This window comes from Ischnura elegans, chromosome 3, assembly GCF_921293095.1.
Source record: "Ischnura elegans chromosome 3, ioIscEleg1.1, whole genome shotgun sequence".
NCBI lineage: Eukaryota > Metazoa > Arthropoda > Insecta > Odonata > Coenagrionidae > Ischnura > Ischnura elegans.
Window position 1 is genome coordinate 71,621,482 of NC_060248.1, and position 18,361 is coordinate 71,639,842.

The following is an 18,361-nucleotide window of genomic DNA, read 5'->3' on the forward strand; positions in this document are numbered from 1 at the left end:
ACCTATTGAGAAAACAGTTTTTTATCATTTCATCGCAGGGTTGTCAAGTCTGGTGAAATTAATTATTTTCTATTCTTTGTGCTTTTTATAAAAACCTTAACCATCAACTTCATATCGAAGTGGTCTTTACTAAGCAGGCTTTGGAGATGCATTAATCTTCCTGTAAAATAAGTCATGTCATTTCTATGAGAACCCTATGTAGTTTCTCTTCTCCCCCTTTCTTGAATTTTTACATCCACCGTCATTTTTGGGCATTATATTCGGATTTCATAACATTGTATTTAATTGAAACGACCTCTTACCGTTATTAACGTCTTGACGAACTGTTTCATGACTATGCCTGCGTGTATTCATGGGGAAAATAAAGCAAGGATATCCACCTGAAAACGGTCCATATTTTATCCTCGTAACCGAGCATGGTCCTCTTAGGTTGCTATCATGCAGAATACTACTATCATACATTTGGCCGTTCGGTCATTGAGATGGGAACACCAAGAGCAACTCCCACGTGGTATCAGCTCATTACGCAGCTGGAATGCGCATCTGACAGTTGCTGGAAAGGTGTACGGCCGCTTATAGCTTATCATGGTTTTCCTGCAAGATACTCAGCCGTTTTCATAATGGCCGCACGAACTTCCCGTGACGTAGGTGGCATGGCATGTCACATGGACGATAAATCCCGACACCTCCTTTCCTTCTCGCGGAGAAAAACAACTACCTGCTCCTGATGAGGAAAGGCATGAAATATTGAGCTTAGCAAACCCCATTATGTGTCTTGGCGAAGCCCGCCTGAAAACGATTTGTGATTGGATCCGTCAACACCTTCGATAAGCCGTTATGGTTCATCCAAAAGGGTATCAGACGCCGCTGTGAATTCCACTCACGTTTATTTTGTCCATTATCTTTATATCTTTGAAATATAAAGGAGAAAGACTCAGAAGTAAAAGTATTAGCTGATAGGTGTGAAATGATGTGTCAAATCTACCCAAGAGATTTTGACCGATGATGATGAAATGAGCATTTTCTTCTTGCTACGGAAACCTAATATGCTATGGAGATTGTACATTTTTTGCCGAAATAATTTGATTCCTGGGGTGTCTTCTTGTCATTTATTTATGAATTTGTTGAATTGAAGAAGCGTTTGAAATACCTTTCATGAAATAATTGTCAAAAATTGTTTTACTAAGCATATGAAATTTGCGTTTGATAAAAGTTTGAATACTAACCAAATGGCGACTATTTCCAACTAAATTTAAAATAGCGATTATTTGATACATGCACTTCCTATATTTAATATTGAAGAAACTTACATAATATGCTAAATTGAAATGGAGTAATATCACTAAATCTTATCATAAAGGTGTAACTTTGCCTTTATGAACTGATTTTATTAACTACCAATTTTTATGCCTCTAAGCTTGTGTGCTATGAAGTAAATAAAAATCTAGAATTTACATTGACCGAACGATTTATCGTATTTATTCACCTCCTTGGGAAATGAACTAATTTGTTATTAACGCACCTGTAAGTGACTCTAAATGCAAATATTTGCTAAGAATTAAGTTAAATATTGTATTAAAAGCCTAAGAGGTGCTTATCAGGTGCTTAGTGAAATATTGTTACTTTCCTAGTCAATCGGATTTTCTCTCTAAAAATGTCCGAGAGTTGAGAAAAATGTTTACATACGTAGTGTATTCTAACCTCCATGTGGTTTCTTATGCTGTGTAGCAGCGGGTATTTCTTATAGCCTTAGTAAAACGATAGCTTTTCTTTTGAAATATATTTTCGTGGAGGGCTATGGTAAAACAGCGATAACCTTTATCCTCAAAGCAGATGTAATAGCCCCTCTTACTTCGTGTATCACACAAGTCCTGCAGCTGACCCAAGGAATGCCCGATGGCTATCGATAAATTCCATCTCACCTCAGGAATTCAAGATGGCCGTAAAGTTGACCAGAAAAGATAAACTTGAAACGCTGTAAAGCGCTGACGTTTTATCGGCATGTGCCCATTTCCTAGCTAACTGAAATAGTTGGAACTTGGCGTTACACGTTTCTCGAGTCTTTTAGTACTTTAAGAATATGAGAGAAATTTTAAAATGAATAGGTTAACTATGTAAATGTTAGTGATTCTGTATGTGAATAAGATATGGGAATAGTTTGGGCACATAGTGCTACTGAAAAAGTCTAAGGTTGTGCTTGAAGAGGTATTAAAGTCTTCTACTTCTTCATAAGATACCAGAATATTAGTTATTAAATTACGCATTACTGATTCATACATAGGTACATGAGCATGAGTAACGGTTGGGCAGAACGCAGAAATTTTTCTATTTTCACAAAATCTGCATCACTAACCGTTATATCTCTCAGTAACTTACTTATGAATACTTGACCGAGTTTTTTACCCTTGTATATAACTTGTAAAAATTAAATTTCACCCATAAACTTTGTGTTTTATTAAACGGTATGATTTCATTGAAAATAATCAAAATCATCCATGTATAGTATATCATCCGACATTACTTGTCGCAGTCATAGTAAAATTTATGATAATCTTTATCTGCGAGCCACGAAGGTGATAAATACAGCACAGGTTTTATTTTAATATTTCATCTGCCCGGCTTTCCCAGTTTTCCAGCCTCAATAAAATTTATATTAAAGCCATGTTTCATATGGCAGGGAAAAGAGTGAGTGTGATGAAGCTACAGTTACTATATGCACTGGCAGTATATTTTACCTAAGATAGGAACCAAATATTCCTTAGAAAGCTTTCAAGTCATCTTCAAGAGATGGAATTTTTGAAAAGACCTCTTCCTGAAACTATGCTCGTACTATTGCTCGTAGTATTAATGCACTATAATTTTCAGAGGTCTAGCCACCATTATGAGGGTATAAATTACTTTGAAGCTAACCGTGTGATTCCTGGACGCCATGTTAATAAAGATCATTCTCTAATTCACGTGAAAATGACAAGCTTGGTCTCTTAGGCACACCACGAGTTACGCATCACTAAATAATGCCTGTCATCACCAGAAACCGGAGTGTAAGTAGTACATTGTGTAGACCTTATCTAAAGAGTGACTGTCTCTTCCAACTTGAACTTCCTCCTGCCTCAGAGTAAATATATTTAAAATAATTTTCTTAGTGGCTCACGACCTCTCCCTAACTAGTTATGTGTATTTTCTGAGACTTGGCTGATGACAATATTCCCTCGTGTGCATGCATGGCTAAATATAATTTTATTGATACTTTCCAGCCAAAAAGGGACACGTCGTTATGAAAACCTGAAAGTTTCTTACTTTACATATTGAAGCTAGCTGTAGAATATTTGTGATGTTTTTTTGGGAGGTGTCTATGATTGGTAATAAGTATATGATAGAGCTGTACTTTTCCGGTAAATTATTTTTAAAACAGTCAAATAGAGCCAATTTTATGTTTTTATAGCTCTTTGTAATACAATAATTAATGTTGCTTACGCATCTTTATTATTTCTCAATTAGTTATATGGCAATTTACTTCTCGAAATATGTTTTCTGTGATTCTCTAGCAAAACTATATTTTCAATACGAACTCATGTGTCTCAGTTCAGCCGGATGAATAAGATATGCATGATTAACCTGCACTAAGGTTGGTGAGATTGATTGCATGTGATGGAAGTTTTATAGTTAACAGTTTTTGCATACTGTACTCTTTCGACTTTTTCACCGTAATTTAATTTGATTTTGCCGTTAATCTTCATCGAGGCTTATTTTTTAAGTACTTGTAGCCAGCAATGGAATTTACTAAAAAGTTAATCCATGTATACAACCTATATTTTGCCCTTATTCATCGCTAAACTAATTTTACTAGTTGTATAATGCTGCAAACCCCATTTATGATAAAAGGTATTTCTTAAATTATTATGGTTCCTGGTGATTCTGTTCTTCGTGGAATTACATTTCGCGGACGCTCAGAAACCTAGCTATTTAATAAACATACCAATATATTTGTGAAGATGAATGGATTACAATAATTCGGAATATTCTAATACTTATTTACAACGTCTTCGTTGACAATATCATTTCAAATAAAAGAGGTTACATATGTTATTTCAAATTCTAGGAAAGAGCTTTAATCGGGAAGGAATACATTTTGGAAATAAAATCGAAGAAATTAATGTTTACCTGTTCAAAAGCATAGCTTCTCAGAAATTTTTTCGAGTCAGGATACTTATTAAATGCATGGCGAAGGTAAATAAGTAAATATATTTTATAATTTATTGTAGATGCATACAGTTATCTCTCTGCAAAGATACATTTCTGCCTTTGCTTGAGACTGTTGGTGATTGCACAAACGCTAATAGTATCATCTCATCGCTCGTAGTTGTCATCTACATTGTTTATTGCGTCACCGAGACAGTCTCTTCATCCGATCCATTAAGAAGGATTTAAAAAGAAAAAAAGAGAGAGAACGAAGGCGACTCGAATGGCCGTGGAGCATCATTACTGCTCGCTTTCCGTATTTAAACAATGCGGTTGCCGCCTGCGTTTGCTCAGGGAGAGACAGTCTAACATCCTCATAACACAGTTCGGGGGTAGGAGAGGGGGTGGGGGAAGATGTTCCGTACTGTGGCGATAGAGATGAGGAGTGGAGGGAAAAGAAGAAAAGAATGTGTACATGGAAGGGAGAGAAAAAACTCCGTCATGATGTGTGAGCCGGGTCAAAGGCAAAAATTATCCCCGCCACTGCCAAGTTCCCGGTTCGAAGAGTCCAACGGCATTTTCCCTCCCCGCATTATTTTCTTCGCTCTCTTTTTTTCCGTTTTTCACAGAAATAAAGAGCAACGAGTGGAATATAGGAGGCGTTGTTTGTGTTGCTAATAAGACGGGAGACAGTGGTGGGAGGAGAATGTGGGGTGAGCGGACGGGCGTTTTTCAATTTTTTTTAACGAGAGTGGTGCGGGAGGAAGTGCAGGATGGGAAGAGTGAGGCCGTTCGAGAGGAGTCGGGGGTGTGGTCTGCTCGAGTCATCTCTCGTGGTGAGGGAAGGAAAACGCCTGGATAGGATGGAACTGAGGGGGTATTACTGGTGTGTCTGTGGAGAAATATGGGGAGAATCCTTGGTTTGGGTGGTGAATAGGATATAACGGTCGGGATTCTTCAGTGGGTCCCGTCTCCCGTTCCCTAACTTTTTCAGGATGAATGTTATTGGGCAAGAATTTGTCTCGTTCGGTGCGAATCCTTTACTGACGAAATTCTGATGACCAGATGATTGGGGCTCATTTTCGTGATATTATCAGCAAGAAAACTTTTTGTTTTTTTACTTAGCACACCTCTCACATAAAAGGAGATATTAATTTTTCTTATCGACCTGTCTAATGACTTTGGGTGTTTGCAGTGCTACTAGGTACTTCATGTCGATAACTTATCCCAAACTTTGGAATCATATTTCTAGATAGATAAAAAAAGCTATCAACTTTTGAGTAGTTGAGTTCAATGAATACCTTTGTCAACCGTCGATGCTACAACAATGAATGCTCATTTCTATTGGACACATTTAAGGTGATCTCTAACAAGGCGGATTCTACGTTTCCTCAGGGCGCCACACAGCGCAGATATGAATAGAGCAAAAATCCCGCTACCTCCTGTAGCTCTCTAAATGTCCCTTCGTCCGCAATATGGGGAAGTATATTTAGAAAAAGGAAGACTTCCTGTGTAAGTGTAGGGTGGAGTAAGCGAGAATGGAAAGGGGAAGAAGAGAAATGTTGATAATTTCGTAGTTCGCTTGTTAGCGTAAATGACACAAGCGTACAGCCCGCGTTATTCGCCCTTAATAGCTGGAAATGTTGACCGCATCCCCGGCGGCAGGCAGGAGGAGTCGTACTAGTGTGAGTATATACGCCGGGCAAAGAGTCTGGGGGAGAAGGCGGGCAGGACTGTTGCGAAGGCGATGGGGATTGAGGAGGACGAATCGCTGGAAGGATTCGAGGGATGGCAGAAGGAATATGGGCTCACAGAGAAGCTTTGATGTTTTAAGGATGTGTTCGCGCCACTATTAGGCACCTCAAAAAACTGCGTACACTCATATTATCACCAAGGTTTAAAAATACTTTTTTTTTAAGTGTCATTCGTTGAGTTAAGAAAACTAAAATACGGTTATATAATTAGGTAAAGAAGTGCGTATTTGTATTTCCATAGTATATACTTATTTCTGACCTTTTTGAGTGGACAAATTGCTATCTTTAATCTACAAACGTTCAAATTTTCTATTTAATTGCTAATTGTTCGAAAAAAAATTAAGTTCATGCTTCAGTTTATTAGATTTCTATGTCATGAAGGTGTCTTTAGTGCACTTTTTGTCAGCAAACGGAATGAAAATGCTAAATTTTATAAATATCTACCCTGAGATCACGCCTAAACCTCGTAAGAAAGTACGTACTCATTTCCGTGGCAATACAAAACGATGGGAAAATAATTTATTTGGAAGTCATTTGTTTATTTACGACATATGAGAGTATATAGAGTTGGTTAGGTGACTGCATTTATTAAATTCGTAAATTATGAAATTAGCTTGAAAGTGCACGACCATGGACAAAGTATCTGCCATTACCTCTTGAGGAATTCGGTCATCGTTTACCTTACAACCCTTTGTTATGCTGAGAAGAGCAGTGAGCGTTATAGTAAAATCCTCAAATAAATCTCTTCGAATCCATAAGTACTTGTAGCATAATTTCACTGGATACGGTAGGTACTTAAGCGATGGGAAGAGCTTAGCCCAACAAGATCCAACTGATCCAACAAGACCCAACAAGACAGCAGATTCCGTCACTTTTGAGATCGAAGAACTTCTTCGAAACAAGGTAAGAACAAAAATATAGAACTACGATGAGAAAATTCCGTCTCGTTTCCTTCTAGAAGCAGCGTTATTTTGTATGAATGATGAATAAATTGGTTGGTAGTTTAAGAAAAATTTGTATGCGTCCAAATTTTTAGTTTTTAAGCGAATGGAATATCTAAATAACACGCATTATCGTCTGTAGTATGTAAAGTTTTGAGATGGGAGTTAACCGTATTAGCTTTGTAAATATTTTCGGGAACATGTTTACTACCTTTATTAAATAACGAGTCTAGGGTTGTAGATTTCATCTGAAGATCTCTCGCATATCACCAGAAATATTTTGGATTTTCTTCGTGTAATTTACCGAGTACTTTTTTCATGAAGTTTTTCAGTGCATCACACATTGATTTCTTTAGTTTTGAGCGCTGCGCAACGTAACTTTCTTTTGCTTCAAGTTCCTTTGATTTTTTACCGGAAGTAACGGACCTTTTGAACAAGTTTCTTTCAAGTACAGTTTTCTCTGTTTCCTAATGTCCTTCCTGACATCGTTTGGGTACCAGCAAGGTTCTTTACCATCACATTTCAAATTTTTGTGGAATATTTGTTTTTAATCATTAACGTATAATTTATTTGAATTATTTCAATGATACATCGGTGTTTTTATCCACGGCTTTAGCTACAAATTCCGAGTATGATTCATCAAGCATTTCGCAAAATTTAATTATGTTGCATTCGTCAAATAAGTAAATATTGCGTTTTGTTTTTAAGTATAGCTCACTATACTTCTATTTTTAAGATTGTAAAATTACTCTGTGATTGCTTAATACCGTCAAGCTTATCGATTTGTTTTATCAACTTAGGATGGCTTATTGCGAAAAGGTCTAATAATTCGTTTCCTCTGGTTGGCTTTTCCACTACTTGGGCATGTGATTTATTCGAAAGTGCGTTGAGTTGAATAACCTTGCTGATTACCCTATTCCTTTAATTCGGTTTTAAAGTGAAAGAATTCCAATTTATTGATGGAAGATAAAAATCTGCATATGATTGAAATAAAATCCATTAATTATTACAGTCAGTCTCTCAGTGTAAATACGGATATTTGATTATTTAAATCGTATTTAACAACTACAAATCGTTTTGAAGAAACATAGTTTATAGGCAAGACTGTCTAATATGTCGTTGTTAGCAGTATCAAACTTTTCTGGTCACTTGTAAATTCCTCAATGGCTGTCAGCACGGCTTCCGGAACGATATATCACGCGAAACGCTGTTCGCGCTCGTTATTCATGGCGTTCAACAATTTGATGAATCGAAAAGACAAGTGAGCGCATTATTCATTGATTTTAATAAAGCTTTCGACTCAGTATCTGATAAAAAACTTTTATACAAATTGTAGTAATGCGGGTTAAACGAATCAGTAGTTAACTGGGTATGCGACTTTCTAAGTGATCGTAAGTAAATAGTAGTTCTGGAATTATTTGTGGTGCAGTTGAGGTGACATCAGGTGTCCTTCAAGGAAGCGTAATCGGACCCCTTTTAGTCATTATATAAGTTTTATGCATTGTCATCTATCGCAAAATTAGTGATCGTTTTGACTTTCAAATTGTATCATCGGATTTAAAAACAGTCATGCTTGGAACCAAGAGTGGAGACTAGAACTTAATGTGAGCAAACGCATGTTGGTGCATTTCTTGCATAGGTCGTGCAGCTATTCCCATGTATATATCCCGGATGGTGTGCAAATAAAGGCGACAGATGAAATGGAGTACCTGGGAGGTTCTTAATATGACTAATTACTTCGAACCTATCGTGGGGAACGCATACAAGAAATATCTGTGGTAGAGCCTTGAAGAAGTTAGGATTCGTAAAGCATGTTGTGGGAAGATGTTTGGGTGAGGAAGTAAATGATAGTTGCTATTTAACGCTCGTCTGGTCACACCTTGAATATACAGCGAGCATGTGGGATCCGGTGAAGAAAGATTTAATCCGTGAACTTAATTGACATACAATGCATAGCTTCACTATTCGTCAAAAACTGCTACGAGCGTGCAGAAAGCGTTACACAAATGTTAGACGAATTTGGCTTGGAGCCGCTATAGACTCGAAGGTTGCGCGCTAGCCTGGATTGCATGCAGATATGAGAATAGATATCTGTAAGAGCGATACGCAGAACATCTAATTAGAACCCCGCTGTGTTTCCAAGTTTGAAAGAAACGATGAATTAAGAGAGATATTTGGTCGAACAGATAGGTTTTAACAGCTTATGTCCTAACAACCCCGTCTTACGCTTATTGAGTTAGGTTGAGGGCTAGTATGTAGATGATCTTAATTAGTTGCGTCTTGTCTTCTCTAGCTGACCAGTCTTGACGTAATTCGTCAAGACTGGTCATACGCAACGAAATGCTTCCTCCACATCAATTATTTTTTTCATATAGGTGTCAAATTTTTAGTTCACTCTACATCATTTGTGGTGAATCCTGCGAATAGGAGTACCTTACCAAAGTCTTGCGTTGGCAGCTCAGTGTTGTGGGAGTGGTTCGTGCACGGTGAGCAGGATGAGGCAGTAGTCGGTCGCTGGAAAAGTTATAGACGGGATGAGTGATGGAAAAGGGTTGGTATATCGCGGAGTTGACGTGATGGACGAACGAAGAGTTTTGGAGAGCCAAAAGGGGGTAGTAGTATGGGTAGGGGCATTTTTCCCGCTGAGGGGTAGTTTTCGGTAGGGGAAGATGAAAAGAAGGGGCACTCGGCAGGAGAAGAGGGAGGAGTAGGGGTCGGAAGAAAAAATCTCATTAAACTAATTGCATGGCGTAAGATAAAATTTATTTTAATTATGTATAGAAATATGTATATATGTATGTGTGTGGATGTCCCCCTTTTGCTCTTCCATTTCGTACTCCCTCCTACCCTCACATTTTCCCCCTCGCCCCTTCAACTCCTCCTCGTGGGGCATGAAATGGCACATTCAGGAGCCGTGCGGTGGCGCACAGCCTCTAGTCCTCCCTCACTCTCTCGTGGCCCTCTAACCGAAAAAATATCGGTCCAAACACCATCCCCACACGTTCCTCTTCCCTTTTTGGCAGAGGAGGAGAAAAATTTCCACCCATTCCCTTCCACCAGAGAAGCCTTTCGCCCATTTTAATTCCTCCTTCCTTCCCATACCCTATATGACCACACCTCCCACCTCATCCTCTCCCTCTTAACCCCGTCTCGTTACACATTTTGGTCTTTTTTTCTCCCTTAACTAATGCTCTCACAACCCTTCCATTCTCCTCCACCGTGCCCACCTATATCCTCCGTACAGAAAACCCTTTTTCGCATCCCGCCCGCTGCGTCGAACAAATCACGGAGTAACTTCATATTTGCTTCGGGTCCTTCGCGTGCCGGAGCAGTTTCTTTTTTATCATTCCCGTGATTCCCATTTGCCACCAGAAATCCCAATCTCGAGAATTTCAGGGTTTATTTTAATACATTAAATTCAATTCTAGGGACTGGAAGGGGAGTCACTTCATTTTTTCTTCAGTGGAGATCCAAACCTACCTTGCAAAACCACCCGTCGTGACGCGTGCAGGCGTGAACTTTGTAAAGTTCCTCGAGGAAACTCTTCATAACAGTAATTTGTTTAGGGAAAAATCGCTTTTTTGCACTCCCAGTGGCTTTTACCATGTTGCTGACTGGAGAAACGTCTAAGATTGGATCGTACGCTTCGTTATTCTTGATGAGAGTTCATCAGTGCGCTGTCGTTGAACAGTTCGAGGCAATTATGGTGTGAAGGTATCTAGACAATGCGAAACCCCCGCGGTGTTCTTTTCATAAAATATTTCAGCCAGCCACCTTTTCATACCAGTTGAAATAATGAGTATAAATTCACTCTATATGGGCCGAATTAAGATTTGGTATGGATTTAGTAAATAGAAAATTTTGATGGAGACTCCCTCTCCGGATTACATAGAACAAGTATTTCATCTTAGGGTAGAGCATTTACTAAATTGATCCTTAGGGTGCTATTCGTTGAATTTGTATTCTAAAAGATATGAATCAGTAAATTTACCTATTTTTCATTTTTTTAAGTATATCACAGAATCAACGTGGTAGTACGAATTCGCAACGGAGGCAAATAGGATGGTGTTACGAGTGTTGATGGTAATGAGGGTTGATTTCTCTTATCCAGGAATTTGAAGCTTGATTTATATTTTATTATGCATTTTAATGTGTTTTAATGATATCCTGATTTTATAGCCTGTTTGGAACCTGTGCAATAGTAGGGAGTGTAGCGAGTACTTTTATCGACCAATTAGAGCGAAAAAATGATGATGACCTCTGACCGTGTCTCTCGTAATGTATCCATACTGTCTCCATGATCCTATCATTCATTCTGTTTATGCATGTACTAATAAGCTTATATACTAGCATTTTAATATGAAGTATTAGAAAATGAACCAATGAGCCATGAGGAACGCGACGAATTACTTTTTGAACCACACGAATAGCGGATTTCCGGGCCAAAATACTCTCTTTTCGCGATGGGTTCCAAAAATTAATTCTGCCTTCTTGTGCACACTTATTTATTACAAGTAAGCGTGAAGGCCTTAGAGCTCAACCCCAATTACATTCCATTGCAGAAGATGTTTTCTGTTCTTAACGAATGGAACAACTGTTTCCATTACTTTTCCGAAAAATTGCATTTAGTATCAGGTGTGCAATCAACATGTCGAATGCTTGCTGCTAGATCCGCTGAGTAAATCAACTGTAATCCGATTTGTTATATTCAAATAATTGAAAATTTTGATCTTGGCAAAGACAGATACTCGCCTATCCTCGCCTATCTACTCCAACCTTTAGATTTAAGCTTAAGGTTGTCAATAGCCAGGGCGATTGGGCACGGATTAGCTTATGGTTGGCAGTAAGGTACCGGAAATATAATATAGTAGTAGTGAGAACACTATGGTATAATATATGGTCGCTATTCGAAAAAAAAAACAATTTAATTACGTTGAAACTTGCCCTCCTATCAGAGAAAAGAGACAATTATTTTCCCGATCTCACAAAACATATATTTCCATTTTTCTTTAATTTTTCCATAATTTATTGTGCCAAATATTTATTTTTAACACTCATACTCAGTCTTGCACGATTTTCAATTGCTCTTGAAGTTTTTATTTCTCCCCTATTTCTTCCGATGTCCCTTCCAATCCACCGCATTCATCACTTATGGCCCCTCCTTTATCCTCGAGAACAAACAGCCACGAAGCTCACACAAGACTGCACGCATAATACCACGCCCTTTCCCTACCCCCATCCCTAAAATCCCACCTCAATTTATGCGAATAACGCAGTTAAGGGCACCCAGGAAGAAAAGGAAAAAAATTAAAATAAAGGAATGTATATGAAGAAGATCCGTTGGTATCTCGGATTTACGGCATAATTATCCTCCGTAGCACAAGCTTTTTTCATTGTCCTTCACAGTACTTCGCGGGGGATTGGGGATTGAAGAGGGTGAGAGGCGGGGTATATTGTACCAGCAAGCACTTCCTCCGTCACATTTCGCACAGGATCGGGAAGACATCATATTCCAGCCGAGATTGCGGAGAGGTGATGGTGTTGGAGACTGGCTGGCATTATCTCTGGAGGATCTCTGGGTCTCGGTGCAGACAAGTTGTTTGGAAAAGAGGAGGCGGCTGATTGTTGTCTGTCGTCAAGGTGTTTGTCCTTTTTGGAACACGCGATTGGAGGCAAATGAGATTGACGCAATCAACCTCAAGTTGGGTTTCCTTTCTCTCTCTCTCCCTCTTCCTCTCTAATTCTCTCTTTTTCTCTCTCATCTGCTCGCAGGCCACGCCACGCGTTCCATATAGAGGACGCTGTAATAAAGCCGTTAATAAGTGGGAAGAGGTGAGGGTGGTAGAATTTTTATTTACATCTTCACGTAGCCAACTGACGTAATCATTCCCAGTTTATAATGAAGCAGTGGAGTGGATTTTAATTAAGAAAAAAGTAAATGACGACGACGAATGGATTTCCCTGAAAGACTGGGGAAAGAGTAGCTGCGTCAGGGATACAGAAAATATTCCTAATGAATACGGAGAGGGGAATGGCTATTTCCTTTTTTGACTATATCTAATAGCTAGGGTGTCTCACATTTGTGTAGAATCACTTAATTCCTGTTTGCATCTATTTTTAATTTCCACTCGCAAATATTCTACGCTACGTGAAGTGATGTTTTTTATATTGTGTACATATATCCTGTCACAGTTTTTTGCTATTTTTTAATGCTTCATGAAAAAAAAGTTAATAGCAGATTTTCCCAAATAACTTGTGTAAAAGGTTAATAAAAGGATTAGAATTTGATTGTTTAGTAATGGATTAAAAATAGTCTCCGAGTAGAATACCCTCCCTACAAATCCCGCTAAGATAGGCTTAATCGAGGAGGCATCTTCCGCGGTGATATTAAGCCATACTATGACTTGGAGCGCGTCACGAAACCCATATTTGAATCGAATTTTGAAAATTATCTTTACGTAAGGCCCTAATATGCATGCTTTCACTTGAAAGATATTCTCAAGATCTTTACAATGGGTAGTTATTCTCAATGAGATGCCGCTAATTTCAACAGCGGCCCCTATAATGCAAAGGGAAGGTGGGGGTGGTGTGATAAGGTAAATGCGAAAGCGTGGCGCGGTCGGTAGGTATTTCGCTTTTTTTTCTCCTTTTTTGCCAATTGCGATGCGAGACTTTTTTCTGAGTTCGTTAAAAGCATCCGAAATTGTAATGCGGTTCATAATGACGTGACCCTCGCGAGGCACCTTGGGAAACGACCCGCTCCGAAGTGGACGTCACTCACTAATTCCTTCTTCCACCGCACGACCCTCCTGCTCTTCCCACACCGCTCGCTGTTGCGTCATTGTCTGACTCGCATTACGGATTCGCGGCCACAAAAACAAACAGGGAGAGGAAAAGAGAGGAAGGGAGACATTTTTATTCCTTTTCCTGGCATACCTGCCTCCGTTGACCTCCTACCCCTCCCTATCCACATCCTAGCATCTCCTCTTCTACCCTCCCATTCTGTTTCCTATTCCTGCACCCTCTCCCGTTGATAACCTGCTACTCCCTACCTCCTCCTCCTCCCTCCTCCAGTTCCTCGCCTAACATAGCATTTTATCCTACACCTCCACCACCACTATACCGATGTCTGAAAAACCCTGTCGCCTTCCCTCCCAGAATGGCCATTTTTTGGACCTCTTCATGCACGTTGCATTTTAATTGAAGACAACCCCACGGAACGGCGACACTGTTCTTTAGCCATTCGGACTTTTAATTTAGTTTGCTCCAAACTAACGTCGTTATATGTATTTCTTTATTTTTTTTAAATTCTTCATTATCACTGCCCATTTCCAGCCAACCCCACTCCCCCTTCGCGCAATTTCAGTGCCACCTCGACCAGGTTCCCATCCGCCCCCGCTCATCCTTTTTCTATCTCCAACTCTCTCCCTGCTTCCCCATTCCGCTTTCACCTGATTTCCTTTCTTTCCGCTCGCGGGTCATCTTGCCTCCTATTCGCATCGCACCATTTTCACTACCAGCTGTTCTCGCCCCTACTAGCCTAGACTCTTCTCAACATGCCGTTGCCGCAAGAAAAATCTTGCCTCCCATTCCGCCAGAATAGTTAAATTGCATCGAATTATTTGGAGCTCCATCGAGATAGCAAAGCAGCCTCCTGCTGGATGTAAGTAATTAAAGATGCAGAATTCTAGGGAGTTTTTTAATAGTAACTGCTGCTGCTTCACTAACGCGTGAGGAATGGATAATAGTTGTACGGTTTGTTCGAAAAAGATTCGACTATAATTAGGCATAATTTTATCCCATTCCGCAGTTAATCAGAATTTATATGAATTAATTAGCAATGCGTGTAACTAAACAGTTCTTTATTTACGACTAGCAACATCAAGCATCTACCTTTCACCCTAGCCTGAGCAAATTATTTGTATTACATGAATTAGGCTATGGTGACAACTCATTTGAGGTCATTTACCGTCCCTGATTGAGTTATTTCCTGTACTCTAGTTAAATTTGCCACTCTAACTCCGCCGTTATCAATCAGCTATTCAAATTTTATTCATATCTGTGTATTATTATAAAACGAATATTTCCTGTTTTATTTTGCTTGCTTCAAAGCTTTTCGCAATGCGTGGCATTTCGATAAAAAAAATTATTTCAGAAAATATAGTTTTTTTATTTTAAAGGAATACTTATTATCTACTCAAACTTCTACAGAAAATGACATCAAAATCCCCTTTTTTGCTTGCTCAATTAAATAGTTATGTTGGATACAATGTTTTGAGCATTGCGATTTGGTCATAGATAAAATATTTTAGATTTTCAATTCGGCTACTTAATTTAACTTTATTCGAATATTAGGAAACAGCAATCAATTCCCAATTACTATTTCGTTAATCAATGAAAATTTTCCGTTGTCCACCATTTGAAATTGGCTAAATAATTTTTGTAAATTCATTCCTCAGTGCTGGTACAGAAAGTCTACATTTTATCGTTTCTTGAGGATGGAAAAAATGTGTTAAATTGTCATGTTAGCCTCATGTTCAATTTATGATGATCACATTACGAAACTTGAGTACCGATGCATAAAGGATTAACGTAAAAGAAAAATGGGAAAGGTTTCTCTTCGCGTCACACCACTCAGGCATATTGCGATAAAATCACAAACTCTCTAGTTATCTGTAGAACACCTCACATATCAGTTTTGCGCCAGGGCTCTCTCCACAAGCGTGGGCTGCGATGTTAAACTCTCTCAACGGGACCTCCTTGAAAGTGGCGGGAATCATTACGAGCCAGAGCAAATTACCCCCGCGTCGGGTGTTGTATCTCACCCGGATGTTTCCACTGTCCTCCTATTCTATTAAAAATGGGACTTTTCCGCCTAATTCTCACACGCCCTCTCCGTTCAACCACCCGTTCTTCCCGCTCCCCTTTTCTTGCGTCCACCCCTTACCTACCCCTCCTCCAGTTCCTTCAACGAGGCTCACTTATTAATTCCGTGGCCCCAAGCTTCTCTCCCCTCCCACACACACGTGTCTTCCAAGTTTTTTCATCATTCGCTCCTCTAACATTTATTATTATCATCATCATCATCATCATCACCACCTCTCCCCCATCCCCTGTCTTTATTTATTCATATTTTGACCCGAGCTCTAATTTTTTTTTTCAGAAAAAAGTGTAAATTCCTCCTTTGCAAATGAATACAAATACTTCCCATTCTGTTGTGGGGGCGGCACAAACTCCTCATTTCCCATCGTCTCGCGTTCTGTCATCTTCCACGCTCCGTAAAATGCTACTGCGTCCTTTAGCCGTTCTCTCTGGAGCCCATCTTCACCCTCATTTCCATTCATTAGCGACATTAATTTTGTGGAATCACAATTTTAGCCGATCACGGTCGCGCCGCGCGAAACGACTCTTAATATTTCAATTTTTCGCATGGATGATTGGAGATGAGCGATGAAATTTGGCGTGTTTACGTCCTTATATTATTATATAAATCTATGTAATATCAGGAATCTAGGCTTATTAGTAAATTGTAAATATTCCATCTCAGGAAATGATGGCAATTGATGTCTTCCGTCATGTTTGCGATAAATTACTATGAGAATTATATCTAAATCGACGATGCAGCTAAAAAAAAAACTTTGAAGTGTCTTGCAGAGGCACAAAATATCATGCTATGAGAGCACTGTTATTTGTTTAAGTGAAAAATTATGGGCGACAAATTAACGTATTAAATCAAAATTAGCCAAATGTTTTTCAGGGAATAATTCATAACACGGTGATATGCTACTAATGCTTTAAAAATTGAGTTTTAACCAACCGCAGCGTGACAGGATCGGTTATTAAAAGTATTCCTAAATTCCTAAATTCAGTTCATAAAATCAGTTTACGTTGAATTGGAGCTGATTGAAGGTGACAACCCTTCCCTCTAGTGGGTGTCACCTATGCCAAGAGCTCATAATAACAACTTATATTACTTCAACTTGTGGAGTACAAAATAGAAATTCACCGCACTAATTTTCTATATTTCCACGTCACTTATTAAACATGCTAAAACATGTGACAAATATTTAAGTGCAGTCCCCATTTTTATTACATTGGGAAAAAAAGAATTGCTGTAACCCAATGACGTATGTTGAATATCTGGGAGAAAATGGAATTATAAATTGTCATCATAGCAGAAAGATCCTTTGAATTCTTGGTGTGTTCGTGTGAACTCCATTGCGAGATTGCGTGCAGGAATGGGAGGCCATACCTACCAACGGCCCTAACGGATATCATCCCGCAGAACTCGCGTGGATGCGCTTGACTTCCTGCTCTTGACCGTCTGGAAAACTCTTTTGCAACAATAATTAAGAAAATGTTCCTCAATACTGTTATTTTAGCCCTTTCCATAGCCAAGACAATCGCATTATGAAACAGTGCCCTCTCAGTAAGCAGGTACCTACTCCTTACCTTCTCTCGTGGTTCGTGAATGGTGAGAGATTTTTTCTCCTCCTATTCTTTCCTCAATTTGTGGGAGAATCCCTCTGCTGGGTGCGCAGGCACGCATCTGTCCATGCTTTACGTGTGTACATGTTATAGTTCCCTCTTTACCGCATTCGCTGCACCCTCTTTGTTTTCTGGAATACCGTTCGTAATGGTATTTATGTTTGGGTAGCGGAACTTGGAGAAGCTGAGAAGCTGGTGGAAATATGGAAATCGGTGTGTTGGGATGGGATTGAGACAGAGAATCGGTACTTTCTGTGCTACTATCTACGGTTTTGTTATCAAATATTAAGTTAATCATGAATTATGAGAAACAATTTTTTTGAAGTATGATTCATAAAGTCAATTTAACATGGAATATTAATAACTCAGCAAAAATTATTCTCCTTGAAAATACGTTACTCTGTATATTGCTAAGTATCGCAAGGATGCGGAAAACGCGTACACAAAAAATACAGTACGTACAAAAATGACAGTAACAGAGAAGGGTAAGTAATAAAGAAACACTGTGAATAATAAGGAAATTTTAATATACGTAATAATTAGACGCTTAATCGGACAGAAAATAATTATCTAATATCAGCTACTACTTATACGTAAGTTATTTTGAGATACTTTGACAGCTTGGACTGTAAACGCGGTTCTCAAAAAAAAACGTGAAAAATGGCAGTGAAACATCAAATGAAGGAGTAGTCACTAACATCGAGGGTTATTTCTTGTCATAAAAAGGCTTTGAGAGGTAGTAGTGATAACAGAGAGAGACAGCACTGAAGCATGCCATGGTAATAATGCATTTTAATTTGGATTCATTAAAATCTATGCAGTAATTTTCGCTATTTTAGCTCTTTATTTGTTTTTCATTTTTTAAAGCATGGATCTGCTATTCATGCTCATCCTCGTTGTGGGTAAGGTCCTTTATGGAAGAATTTTGCTTGAGCTCTTGACTAAAGTGTAATGCGCTATGGATTTTTCATGGAATGGCGAATTTTCCGGATATATTCA